At 47.7% G+C, this 14,211-nt stretch overlaps 1 protein-coding gene across 2 annotated transcripts in view; it reads left to right on the forward strand.

Moving 5' to 3' along the window:
• The window catches only part of LOC109287574 (metal transporter CNNM2), a 100,505-nt gene that overhangs the window by 59,966 nt on the left and 26,328 nt on the right, over positions 1 to 14,211 (forward strand). For both annotated transcript variants that reach the window (XM_019502748.1, XM_019502747.1), the window contains exon 2: positions 5,550 to 5,693. The gene's annotated coding sequence lies outside the window, so the exon portion shown is untranslated. The remainder of the gene's footprint in view (positions 1 to 5,549; positions 5,694 to 14,211) is intronic.

Raw genomic sequence — 14,211 nt, forward strand, 5'->3', positions numbered from 1 at the left:
TATTTCTTTTTTTTCTCTTTTCAAAAGGTATTTAATCCCCCCTTTTAGGAAAAAAAAGGGGGGGGGGGGGGAGAGGAAATCATTCCAGTATTTTAAAGCTTTTTCTGGAGGTAATTGCTCAGGTTGAAGGTGTTTTGAAGTGTGTTAAATTATGCAGCCAATCTAAAACTGTTTTTTTTCTTTTTCTCATTGTTAACATAATGTAAAACTCTCTGTCCTAAGATACAGATGAAGACATTAGGATGTGTGAAACCATCATGTAGTAAGGAAGTTGGGGAAGGCTTTCACAGGTGCACATAGGTAGGGTTGTCCACCTTGGCTCACTGGGCTTGGGATGGGAGGCAGCTGGATCCCCGTCATATGCACTTTTGAAAAATCTCCTTCTCACGGGGATACATTTCCCTGGAAGAATTTAAATGTTTGAGATTCAGGACAGTCCCCAATGGCAAGTGGACTGGGATTGGGGAAGAGTTTCCAGCACAGGTGTGCAGCGGTACCGTGGTGTAATGGGTTGGTTCCCTGTGGTAATCGGCTACTACCTTGCTCAGACTGGATTAAATCCAGAGTCTGGAAGAGACTCCCCCCAGAAGTGATGCAAGCACCTACTCTGGACGCCTTCGAGAAACACTCGGATGCTCACCTTGGTGGAGTGATCTGACCCCTGCCAACTTCCTGCCCCTGGGGCAGGGGGCTGGACCCAGTGATCTCGCAGGGTCCCTTCGAGCTCTAAAGTCTTTGAAATCCAGCTGCTGCTCTGATCCACCATAGTAGTGCCTATGCTGTGGCCCAAAGTGGAGTCAAAGTGAATGAAAATGCTTAAAGGAAAATAAAGCTGAAGGAGGTTGTTGGCTATCTGGGTGTGGGAAATGCACACGGAGATACAAAGCGGACAAACCCGCGGCCCCTGCAGACGTAAGGGCATTTCAGATGATCTTCCCGTAATGTTAGCTTCTCATGCTGACAGCTCTGCATGGTGGGAACCCAGGATGAAATGGGAGAGGCCTCCCTTGTGCCCCAATTATTTCCCGAAAGCCATCATTTGTTTTAAAGCTGTTTGCATTTGTGGTCGCAGTGCTATAAACAGCTGCTGCCTGGGCCAGCCACGAGGATCCGTGGCACTGGGTCACATGCTAAAGCGTACCGTGTTGGTCCTGCTCTGCGCTCTCGTTGGAAGCCTGTGCTTGCTCTATGATGGATGTGAGCGTGTGCTCGCTGCGGGTAGAAAAGGAGGGTCCCTGGTTCAGCTAACGTGTGCATAGACTTAAATGCCAAACTTGCAGGGTTTAAAACAAGGGAAGTGTTCAGGATTCTTACCTCTTAAGAGTAATCCTTCACACTTCATCCTTGGGCAAGGATCTCTGCTAACGTAATCCTCCCAACTCCTTTGTGAGGGAGTGGAGAGTTGCTTCCCAGCCTGCAGTGCAATGGGCCGAAGCACGGAGCTGTTGGGTGACTTGTCTGAACCCCGGGAGAATGGAAACCGGTGCTCCTCCTCCCACTCCTGGTCATTAGCTGATGCTTCATCCCTGATGGGGCTGATGCCTTGGACGCAGGGCTCTGCATTCCCCTCCAAGAGCCTTAGGGCTTGCCTGCAGGACTGTTTTGTACCAGCCCAAGCTACAATGTGAATTGAAGCTGCCATAATTACACAAGTACAACCTCTTGTTGGCCGTTCTTATTCCAGTTTGAGTTGGTTTTTTTGGCTTAATGTCTGGAAAGAGTTTGAGTTAAACCCAAAAAACATCCTCCATAAATTGGAACCAGATCATCCTTGTGGGTGGTTACGCTGCTGGAAGTATATCAGTGTAATTATATCTGTGCAACTGGTCAGACTTGCTTGTCGACACAAGTGCGCGGTCCCTCTGGGGCCTGCCTTGCACGACCAGGGAGCAGGGGTTGGGCACGGTCAGGTCTGTCTAGTCCATGTGTAGCTGGAGCTGCCGGCTGTTCCTTTGGGTCTTTGCAGAGACACCCCAAGTCCCTGGATTTAGCTCAGAGCATTGAGAGCTTCTCCCGTCTCTTTTTAAAGCAAAGGTGTCATTGGCAATATTGTGTATTTTAAGCATTTGTTGCAGTACTGATCTCCCTCTTCTCTGTGGGCATTAAAGGGTCTGTCCATATCCAGTTCCTTGAAGGCTCTCTGTAGGTTCATGGATATACCTTGGCCTTTCAGCCATGCTCCTTCTTGATTGCTAACTATCTTTATTAAATTGAAGGCAGAAAATGAGCTGCTGCCAAACTGTGGCAGTGCTGGCGTGTTTCGGCACCGTACAGTCTCAAACAATAGGATTAGGTTGGATTTACTCCAGAGCTCTGTTCTGGGTCCGTTGCAACCCTTGGGTATAACTGAATAATTTAGCATTTAAGACATTAATTTTTTAAGGTTCTGGATGAACCTTTGTTCTTGGAAGAATTAAGAGGGGCTGTTACAAATATTACTGCCTTTATAGATGGGGAAACTGAGCCAGAGGGGTATGTGTCTTAAGGCTACAAAGAGCCCGTAAATGTGAGAGCTGAAATGTCTTATTTTTCCAAGAGGGTGTTTCAGATGCACCTCACTCGAGGCCTGATGCAAATCAATCTCACTAGACTGACGCTTAAAATGGGCAGTTACAAAATAGTAATGAAGCAGACGCATGGCGGCTCACTGTTGTGGGAAAGGGATCTTGGGAGCCTTTAAGGAAGGTGAAAGGAAACCATCTGAGTGTTTTTCAGTACATTTGCTGCATGAATTGCAAAACTTTGTTCTTAAACTGTGACCCCAGTCACCTGGGGTTGTCAGGTGTTGCACAAGAATCCCTATCATTCTCTACCTGCTTCTGGGATTTGCAGATTTGACTTTTTAGCATCATGAGATGCCCTGGTAATTGTCTCGTGGAGTGATGGCTAAGGGGACTGACAAAAATCATTTGCCTGATGCAGATAGTAATAAACCTGAGGATCATTGTTACCTTTGGAGAATCTATAAAAAATGGCCTGTGAATTGGGGAAAAAATCTGGCCACGTGCCTTACCTTGCTTTTGATGCCCAAAGGAGAAGTGGGGATTTTCCTGTAGCCTTTTTGCCCTACTTCTTAATTTTTTTTTAACGTGAACTGTAACCCAAAAGAGACTTTCTGGACAGTGAATTGAAACGATAACACCACAGAAGTCAAGAAAATGCAAGCTGAGAAGGAAAGGGATATTTAGCCAAACTGGTTTGGGTTTTATGTGTTGACTTTTTTTATAATGGTTTGGGTATGGCTTGATTTAGCACCTGTTGTATTTCAGCGAGTCTCATAGCTGGGGTAAAGGCTGTATCTGCTCCAGATGAAAGGAATCGGTGTAAAGAATAACTGGAAGGGTTACAACTTGCAATACACATGACCGGCAAAAAGTCCACCAACCTTTAAAATCAGGGAGGGCCAGTCCTGACATTTTTTCCAGTCCAAACAATAAAACATGAGAGAACGCACAAATACTTCCAGCCTTGTTTTGTGTTGTAGAAATGTAAAGAAGTGCACAAACCCGTTTTAAAAAATCTTTTTGCATTTACTGTTTAAGATGGGTTGCCTAAAAAGGCATTGTCAGTACACAGTCACTGGTAATCGCTAGTAGGTTTTGCTGGTATTGCAAATAATGATAATTAAAATCTTATTTTTATTTTGAAAGGTAAAATCATGTCACCCGGTTCAACTGTATTCTCAAACGGAGTCAACGTGGAGGAAGAGGCTGTATAATTAATTTAGAGTCAAACTGAATCATTAGATGCAGGAGTTTGGGGAAGAAACCTTGCTTATTAATAAAGACTAGAACTAGGATTTTTCTGCACAAACTTTGCACGCTCAATAGAGCCATCCTGGGAGGTGATAGGAATAACTCTTAGAGAAGACTGGTGTCTTCTGGTTTGCAAATTAAGCATGTTCAGGTCAGGGCAAACTCAAAGTCACCTTAATTTGGCATGGTTTGGCTACACCATCTGCCATTTTCTCTGAAAATATACAACCTAGCACTTGCACAGTTTCTCCTCGCAAATCACTTCTTAATTAGTGATCAGTGAATAGAGCAAAGAGAGGCTAGAGAGAGCGTGAAGTCGCACCAGGGACATGCACAAGAGAGAGAGAAATGCTGGAAAAAGTAAGAAGTTGGTAAGAGACCTTCAGTTGACTAAGAATGTGGATCCTTTAAAAGCACAAGCCATCCTTCTAGTGACTCGCTGTAGAATAAGGTCCCTTCAAGATAAGACTCATTGGTGCTGTGGAGCTGGTATTTAAAGTATGTCCATCTGCATCTAAACGAGTAGCTCCAAGACAATCAGATTATGCAGTAGTTACTTTGGTGAGAATATCGCCTAAGTGGAATGGAAACTTCATTTTGAGTCTAATATTAGACCCTGCTTTGGAAAATTCCTTTTAAATGATCACAAGCTGGGAATAGCAAAAGAATTTAACTTTCGACAGACAGCATTCACCAAGAATTTGTTTTTAACTGCTTATGTTGGGTCCCTGGGAAAGCAGATGTGGAAATCTTACCGAAGTGAATTGACTTGACCTGATGCAATGTTTATATCAGTTGTTGATAAGTTTTCCTCCCTGGTCTAATTTGTTCAAGATATTTTCATTCTTTGAGCATGAGCAAGCCTGGGTTGGAATAGTTTGAATGTCTCTTAGTCTAATAATCCGAATCTTCGTGCATCCAGACGTTACTGCCTATAAAGGGGCCTGAGCAGTGGAAACAAAGCTGAACTATTTTGGTTACGTTTTGTGGGTTTCCATGGGGTAGGTGCTGGGTTTTGAGACCAGAAGAGGATGGCTCAGTAAGTGGCTGACTGAGGGCTGGATCTTGGTCCACCTCTTCACCTCCTAGGGGTTTTGGAGGTGTTTATATGCGAGTTATTTCCCCCTGCTCAAGTTCTGCTACAACTTTTTTTTTTTACAGTCTCCCTGGGACTGGGGCAGGTGGAGTAGGATCCTCACAGGTGAAATAGCACCTGGCCATGCCTTAAAGTTGAGGCCAGCTGTACCTGCTCTTCAGTGTACTTTTCATCTGCTTGCTCCGTTGGGTATTGCGGTGCCTGTTGAACCTACAGTCCAAAACGCTTTTCTTCGGAGTTGTGCAGGTAGCAGGGTTTTATAACTAAGACAGTGGGAGCTGGCTACCAAGGGTACTTTATAATTAGCGATTAATTGGCCTTCTAATTACTCTGTGAACTGGAATGATACGGTAGGTGGCAGAGAAGATCCTTATAGGAGGCTCAGCCATTGGTCACATCTGATGCATCTTCAGAGCTGCTAGCATCCATCTTCTCCATAATGACAGCAGTCACAAAGGGGCATTTTCACTTTGAAAGTGTTTAGTTCACTGAATCCAAAATCCTCGGTCTTCTGGTAGGAGTCCTTTTGGGCGTATGAGCCAGAGGGTTTATGGAGGTGGTTGAAGCGGTTGTATGCCGTTTTCTGACACTTTGTCCCATCTTCTCATGACAGTCTCTGGTGCACGCTTGCTTGTATTTTTGCTGTAACTCCCTACTACCTCCCTGTCTAAAGTGACCGTGTCCATCTCTCCCGGCAGGCAAATCCCACCTGGCCATAGTCCAGCGAGTAAACAACGAAGGGGAAGGAGATCCGTTTTATGAAGTTCTGGGAATCGTCACTTTAGAAGATGTGATTGAAGAAATCATCAAGTCGGAGATTCTCGATGAGACTGACCTGTACAGTGAGTAGACGTATTTGTGCTTTGGCTTCAAATATCAGAGCAGATTTTTCCGACTGCTCTTCTCTGAGCTGATGTGATTTGGTAGATGTAATGTGCTGCTATAGAAAGTCAGATTACCCAGTAGTCCATATCCATTTTATCCCTTTTTTTTTTTTTTTTAATCCACTGTCATTTCTGTAACATGGCCACCTCTGTACGTGACCTTACAACTTAGGATGTTATTTTTATGGATTTGTTCAGTCTTAAAGGGTTTTACGTGAGCATGTTTCCAGCTTGGGCTCTCTTCTTCTTTTCCCTGCCCCAAACAACCTTGCTGTAGCTCTCAAGATGGCCTTCTTTTCCCCCTAAATTATGAACCTCTCCCCGCTGAGGGCCCACAGTGCCATTGCCATGCTTTGGCTGAGGATGCGTTTTCTTTAGAGCCGGTCTCTGACCCTCAGCTGGAGGAAATGCAGGAGTTGCACAGTACTTCCTTCCCTTCGAGGCTTAATAAATGCAGTGTTTTAAATTGTTCTTCCCTACTCTACTGCATACGGTTCCTTTGACCCCTTAATGGTCATGTGCTTAAGAAGGACCATGGCATGCTTCGAACTCTACCCGAGCCCCAGTAGGTCTGGGTTCCCTTCCCAGCTTCATCTAACTGTGTGCGCCCTTGGACCAGTTAACTGACCTCTCTGCTGCCATTCCTATCTCTGAATGTCGGGTACGGTCCCACTGGTACCTTTTTCTCACCCTTGATCCGTCTTACCTGTTCTTAAAACTCCTGGCAGGCAGCGTTATTTACTGTGCATGTATAGTGCTTAGCACGTTGAGCCCTGTAAGGCTAAGTACAGACAGTCAAAAAGCCTGAGGCTGAATCAGTTCAAACTAAGCAGCTTCCTCTAAGCTGTGTAGGTTGAACTGATAACCAACCAAAGTGACATTCAGCTTTCAATTGGGAAAGGCAGGGAGAGGCCTGCACTGTCCCAGGCCAGTAGGCATGGGGTGCCAGAGCATGTCTCCCAGCCTGCTGGCCATTGCCAGCCCAGCCAGGTGTCCCCAAATCCCTGCTCTGTCCTCCCACAGGGAGTTCAGGAGCGCCCTGTCTGGGTGCTGGCCCACCTTGGGGGAGTTCCCCCAGCCTGGGTTCCCCAGTCCAGGCAGCCCTGGGGAGCTGAGGGAATTTCTCCCCCCCAACTCGTGCACACACCCTCCCTTTCCAGCTGCTGATTGCTTTAGTCTGCCACAGGAGGGGAGGGAGAAGCAGTCCTCCCAGCTGGGTGCCTGCCCCTGTAGCTGAGCATGGGGGCACTGGGGAGCGGGGCTTGCCCCCACCCCAGCCCCGGGTAGCACCAGCAGCCAAAGGGAATTCTTGACCCTACCCATTTGTCTTAATTGCCTGCTGGCGTCTCAGAGATAGCCCATAGGGTTTTGGGGGAAATTCCTCTGCTTCCCTGCATTAGTTTTGCCTCTGACTCGCAACAACTAAGGCAAAACTGGCTGGGGAGGAGCAAGAGAATTTCCCTCTGCTCCCGCAAGTGCCTGGGACTCGCAGGGGCCGAGGCAAGGTTTGGGCTGCCAAGGGGCTGATGGACACAGGGAGGAAACAAGCTACAGAAGAGGGGCGAGGCAGTCCCTACTCCACTGGAGCAGGCAGCAAAGCCCATGGCTGCAAAGCATCCTGGGATGCTGGGGAACTGTGAGTTAACTTGAACCAGGAAGGGATCTGGGACAGAAGTTCTATAAACCAGTTTGACCTAAATCAGTTAAGTCTGATACTACGTTCAGCCAGGTTTATCTTAAACCAGTTTCGGCCATTTTGAAAGCGGTTTATGTGCCCTGAATTTCTGTTCTGTTACAGATTTAAACCGGTCTACGTGTCACTTCTGTCCCTAGCCCAGATGCTACAGGATCATAGATAATCATTTTAAATAGCTCTTTGCTGTTGAGAGATTCTTTCCCCCCCCGTGGCAGATACCAAATGAATCTTTTAAGATTCTTTTCATTTTCTTAGATTTTTGTTAATCCTTGATGACCATCAGTGTCTGATCAGCAATTGTGCCCAAAGGTTCATACAAGACGGCCTTCCAACGATGTACTCTTCTTACCGTGTTACACGCTACTCTGAGAGCTCATCTAATCGAGTGCCAGTTGTCATCAGCTCTTCTCATTGCCCACTCCTTCTCTCGAGTGCTCAAGTGCCAATAGACATCATGCCTCTACAAGGGAATTGTATGCTTTCGTTTATTCTGCAGAAATATTCCCTCATGAGTGCTTTGCATCTGCCACTCAGAGCAGATTGTGCTTCTCCCACAAGTGGGGGAATGTATTTATCTAGACCTCTCGTTATAGCTTTTTTTATTGGGAGAGATCATTTGGATCACACTATATTTCATACAACCCAACCCTTTAATTTTATGTACTAATGCAGTGCCACGGTGCAAGGTAATGAAGACCCGTGTTTCATGGTGTGATGCGTTTCTGGGTTACACAATAGATCTGGCAAACTAGTTCATTTGGCACTTTACTCCCTGGGAAAGTGTCACTGTTGAGAGGCCAAGCAGTATAATACACAAGTAACACAACTCCCCCAGCCTCCTGGAAGACGGAGCCAGCCCACGGGGGTCCTCCAGACCATCTGCTCTAGACAAGGACATGGGATCATTGGAAGGTAGGGCTGGAAGGGACCTCACAAGGCCGTCTAGTCCAGCCCCCTGCTCAAGGCAAGCTCATCTCTGACTAAACCATCCCAGCCAAGAGTCTCCAACCTGCTCTTTAAAATTGTCATTGAAGGGGATTCTGCAGCTTCTGTAGGTAGCCTGTTTGTTTGGTGCTTGGCCACCCCAGTCAGAAAGGTCCTCTTCGTTCCCAAACTAAATTTCCCCTGCTGCAGCTTGAGTCCATTGTTCTTAGTCCTTTTTCCCATAACCACAGATAAAAACCCCATCTCCATCCTATGTATAGTCACCTTTCAGGTATTTGAAGACTATTATCAAATCCTACCCCCTTCAGTCCTCTTTTCTCCAGTTTGACTTGTCCTAGTTCATTGATTGAACTCATAAGGGCATCGCGGACCCTGTTGGCCCATGGTGACATGCTAGACTCGGTCCACCAGTTACAGCCAAGGGTACAGAAGTGGAGGGGGTGCACACAGAAACTGGATGGGATTTGTGAAGTATAGCAGGGTTTATTTTTTTTCAAGATTTAGACATCAAGCAATCACTGCAAGTTGGTGTAGCAATGGGAAGGGTCATGTGGGTTGTGCATGGCTTGTGTACTGAGGAGAGGAGTCGAGGTGCATAAATGTTGCTGGGTTGGATGTTATGGTTCCTTGAATCTGGGCGGCTTTCTTGAGGTTTAGCGAACTCACCCAGTGCAACTTGAGCTCTAGTTATATTTGCACATGACCAAAATCTAGCTTTGTTGTACTATTGAGGCCGCTCATTATGTCCCAATATAAGAACCTATTTTTAGTTACTTAAAACTTCCATTTTGTCTGAAATTTCCCAGGCCAGCAGGTCTGCCATAGACTGAATTTCTTTTTTTTGGGAAAATGTTCAGACAAAATTCCAGCTGTTTGAGTGTGAGGCTGAAGGAAAAATCACATTGTTTTACTCAGCTTCTCAGAGCTCCTCCTTTGCAGCGCTCAGATGCTGTTCAGCTTGGGTCAGGGACTTGAAATTTGGCTTTGGTGGCATTTCTGAGAAAACTGGCACACATTTGGCTCAAGTCGTCATCCTTTGAAAAACTGCAGTTGGCAAAAGGTCACAATTCACAGCTACGTTCCCTAAAGTTTCTGTCCACACTGGGCATGGCCAGCTCGGGTCTGAGCAGGACAGTTGCGTTGCATGTTAAGTCGAGGCTCTTCACGATGCATCGCTACCAGGGCAAACCAGAAAAGGCCAAGACGTTTCAGCTACCGTATTCCCGGTTCCCATTCACTGCTTCCCCAAGCAACTCTCTTCAGATGCGATTATGGTGTGGAGGCCTGTCAACACGATGCTGTGCCTCAGCTTCTTCAAAGCCCCAAAGGGGTGTGGGGGTGCCCTGTTTCTGTCTGTGACAAAAAAGGTTGTAGCTGTGATTTTTCTAGGGTGTATGCAAGAAACAGGTTTTGAGGGATGAAGTAATATCTCTATCACTGCTGATGCCCAAGAAGAGGTTGGATAAGCACTGGTCAAGGATGATCTCGGTGTAGGTATGCCTGCCTTATACTGTAGGTATATCCCAGGCTTCTGGGCTTTGCTGGTTGCCACATGGGGCTGAGAAGGATTTTCCCACCCCTTGTCTTGCTGCTCCATGTTTGGGATGGGGGGGGGCGTTGCCTTCCTTGGAGGCATCAGGTGTTGGCTGCAGGACTTTGACTGGTGCCAGTGCTCCTGCTGGGACTTAAATGTGGAGATTTCTGGCTAGATGGTCTCGTCCTTGTGCTCAGGGTCAGACAAATCAACCATATTTGAGGTCAGGAAGGAATTTAAGCCCATGGGCAGACTGGTACAGACAGTGAGGGTCTGTGCCTTCCTCTAGCTGGGGACCTGACCTTTTTCCTTGGATCTCGAGCATACTCTAACAGTCCTTTGCTGCAGCAGGACATTGCCCCTGCTTTACCTGCTACAAGTTCAGCTGCTGTGTCTTGGGGTTGTCGGGGTTGGCTGCATAGTTGTGCTAATAGGTCAGACCAGGGGTGCTCAACACCTGGCTCATGTGCCAGATCCAGCCACAGGACCATGTAATCTGGCCCGTGGAGCTCCCCCCGGGTCTGAGCATTCGGCGGCGGAGGAGTGATAGCAGTGTAAATTGCCACTCCTGTGCTGCCAGATTTCTACACTTGGAGGGAGCCCTGCAAGCCAAATAATGCAGCCCCGTGCACTAGATCAGGTGAGCAGGGCGGGCTGGGGCCCAATCCAGCCTGCGGTCTGGGCCCATGTCACTCATCCAGCCTGCAGGGACAAAAGGCTGAGCACCACTGTGTTAGATTGATCCTGCCTCAAGCAGGGGGTTAGACTGGATGATACCTGGAGATCCCTGCCAGCCTTACATTTCTTTGATCCTGTTAGACCAACAGTATAGGTGGGAGAGATGCTAGACAAGCTCATTGGCCCAACACAGGTTGCTCTCTCACCTTGCAAGAAATAAGGCAGCCTTATTAACAGCTACCCGTTCCACTGTCGCTTGGTCCATCTCTAAGTAAAGGGTATTTTAATTGTCTCCCTGTTTAACCCGAGTGGAAGGCATCTGTTACACCCAGCAGCATCAATGAGATTTTTCCCAACATAACAGCATGCAGATTTGTATACATTCACATAACGTTTGAATATAATGCATGCGTACACCAAAATAAATTTTGCATAAGGCAGCTGGTTATAAGCACCTGATAATGTATTAAACACGTACCTTTGACCTCCTCAGCTCCATTCTCCCCAGTAGTCTGGCTGTACTTCAACTACCGCTACTATAACCCTTTGCTGAGCATGTGTTATTGGTTTCCCTTCATGGAAGGGCAGAGGACTTGGGTTGCTGCATGTTCCCTATCTCTGAATAATTTGTCTGGACAGCAACTGTAAAGGAAAAAGAATCTGCCACCAAAATGTATGATCCTTCCTCCATTTCTCAGATCTGGATAAAGTTTCATAGTTGTTAGGGGCTGGAAGGCACCTTACAGATCATCAGGTCCAGCCCCCTGCACTAGGCAGGAAAGACCACTGGAATCGGATGACCCCAGCAAGAAGCGAAGCTACTAGATTCATAGACTGCAAGGGGCCGGAAGGGACCTCAGAAGATCTTCGGGTCCAGATGCCTGTACCAGGCAGGAAAGACAACTGTGGTCAGGAGACCCCAACAAAGTGACCGTCCAGTCTCCTCTTGAAGACTTCCAGGGTATGTGACTGCAACATCTCTGGAGGGAGCTTATTCCCCAGTCTGGACACCCTGACTGTGAAGAAGTTTTTCACAGAGTTGAGCCTGAAACGGTCTTCCAGGAGTTTGTGGCCATTTACTCCTGGTTTTCCCCTCGGGTGCCCTGGTGAACAGTTGCTCACCAAGCCTTTGATGTACTCCCCTGATATAGCGGTAAGCTGCTACCAAGTCTCCTCTCAGCCTTCTCTTTTTTTTAGGCTGGAGAAACCCAGGTCCCTAGCCTTTCCTCGAATGGCTTGCCACGCAAGTCTATGATCATATGTGTGGCTCTTTGGACTCTTTGAAGTTTTTCCATGTCCTTGTTGAAGAGTGGCACGCAGAACTGGGCGCAGTCCTCCAGCTGCGGTCTCACCAGCGCTGAGTACAGCAAGAATCACCTCCTTGGCTTTACATGAGATGCGTTGGTTGATGCACGCCACAGTGGTGTTTGCCCTGTTGGCTACGGCATCACACTGACAGCTTATGTTCGTGCAGTGTTCAGTTATTACCCCCAGGTCCCTTTCGGCCTTGGTGCTAGTAAAATTAGCGCCATCGAGCCTGTAGGTGTGTTGGGGATTGTTTGCCCCCAGATGAAGCACCTTATACTTCTCGGTGTTGAACTTCATCTGGTTCTGATCTTCCCAACTCTCCAGCCTGTCCAGGCCCACCTGAATCTGCAGCCTGTCTTTAGGCGTGCCCATGCTCCCCCATAACTTGGTGTCGTCCACAAAGTTGGCCAGTGAGCTTTTCATCCCCACCCCTATTAAGCCAAAAGATCTGATTAGCCTATAGCAGCACATCAAGTGATCTCCAATCAACAGACAACCGAAGAGATGACTCCGCTGCATGACCTTGGGTAGGTGCAAGTTTGCCCGAGGAGCCCGGAGGAGTTTTCAACTCTTCTTGGGAAGCAGAGGTGGGAGAGTTGACTGTGCTGTCAGGGGGTGAGGAGCACATCCTCTAGGGAACAGGGTGCTCCAGACCTGGGGAAGGTTAGTGTTCACCACTACCATATACCTCAGCTTCCTGTTGGAGGCTGGGATGGCTGTGGGGCAGGTGACTGTATTTCTTTGGAGAAGACCTTGGATGGGATAGATCTGACGAAGACTCTTATTACGTCTCTGTGATCCTCCAGGTACTTTATGCATTCTCTGCACTGTGCAGGTGGCAAGGCAAGGGACGCTTGAGACAAAAGGAGAAAGATGCTCTATTAACTCCCCAGTCTGTGGTGGTCTAGGTCAAGCCACCTAGAGACCCGTGTCTCTGTCTCTGCAGGGGCCAATGGGTGAACAAGCGGCACAGCAATCCTCAGACAGCAAGAGCAAAACTTCCTTTCTTTTGAACTAAGGCTTCAACTTGGGTGTGTAGCAATAGCAGATCTTTAATGACAGATGCAACCGGTCATCACGAGAAACTTGGTTCTGTGCTTGTTTGTTTCTGAGCTGGGATGCCAGGCTTTCCATTGACCTGCAGCATCTGCTTCTGACCACGAAAGGTAGCGGGATCATAGACCATTACAATGCGCTACTTGATGTGCTCCCGTAGGCTATTCAGATCTTTGCTCGATGGCTCAGTGCCCCTCATGGACCACGTAGACGCACCTGCTAGCTCTGGCTTCAGATTCAGTTGAGCCCTTCTTCCCCATCTCCCCACCCACTCCTGTACAGGCTAGTCAGGGAACGAGGCACGCAACATCATTATAACATGAACACGTCTAGACTAGGAATATTGCAACCAAACCCCCAGGCTGTCGTGTTGCTCTCTGGCAGGCCACGGGGCTGTTTTATTCTTTTGATCCAATTTCCCCATTTCTCCACCTTTAACAGGAAGATCCAAAGAACTCCTGCCACATCATCCATGTGTCCCCAGTTGGACCAGGAAGTTTGGGTGGTGTGAGCTGATAAGCTTTTCCATCAACCTACCGTTCACCCCGCCATCCCAAGAAGTACATTCTTGGAGCAGGACACGGGCATGGCCCTTGTGCTAGAGATGTACCTCTTACTATCCCTATGAAAATCCCTCCAGTGTTGGCCAAGTTATAAACCTTGGAAAAATCACAAATTGCACGTGCTCAGAAGGGTCCCCTGTAGCCACGGTGTCCAGCCAGTGACATGCATGCCACAAATGGCACAGGCAGCTGGTATGTTTGGCCATGAGCCCCAGGCACCAAATTAAAGTGGGCACTGGCAGGACCTCACTAGAGGAGGGAAAAAGGAGCAGTGATTCTCAGGGGAGGGGACAGATATCAGAGTGACAGTGAAGGAGGGGTAGAAATCGGGTGTCACTGCCTGCTTAGGAATTTGACCCAGAGGTGTTGCCAAATTCATTGTTGTCACAGTGCAGTGGTAGTGGGATACTCCACCACTGGGCAGTGGTGGTGGTTATCTCATACTTGGGACTTAACTTGTGGTGCCCTTGCCAGAAAGTTTGGGTACCGCTGTCCTATAGCTTAACAGCTGAAAGCTCTGAAGACTTCATCCCCTCTAGACTCCAAGGCCAACAGACCGTAAATGCATCCCATCCTCACACCGAGTCACTGAGCTGGCTCCAGATCCAGGGCTATAGGAAATAGGAAGTTGCTTCAGGCCAAGGTGAGGGCAACGTTGGAACTGAGAGCATTAGGCAGGTGCATCGTGTGCCCGTT

This window comes from Gavialis gangeticus, unplaced genomic scaffold, assembly GCF_001723915.1.
Source record: "Gavialis gangeticus isolate Ggan-Ray unplaced genomic scaffold, GavGan_comp1, whole genome shotgun sequence".
In the NCBI taxonomy this organism is placed as follows: domain Eukaryota; kingdom Metazoa; phylum Chordata; order Crocodylia; family Gavialidae; genus Gavialis; species Gavialis gangeticus.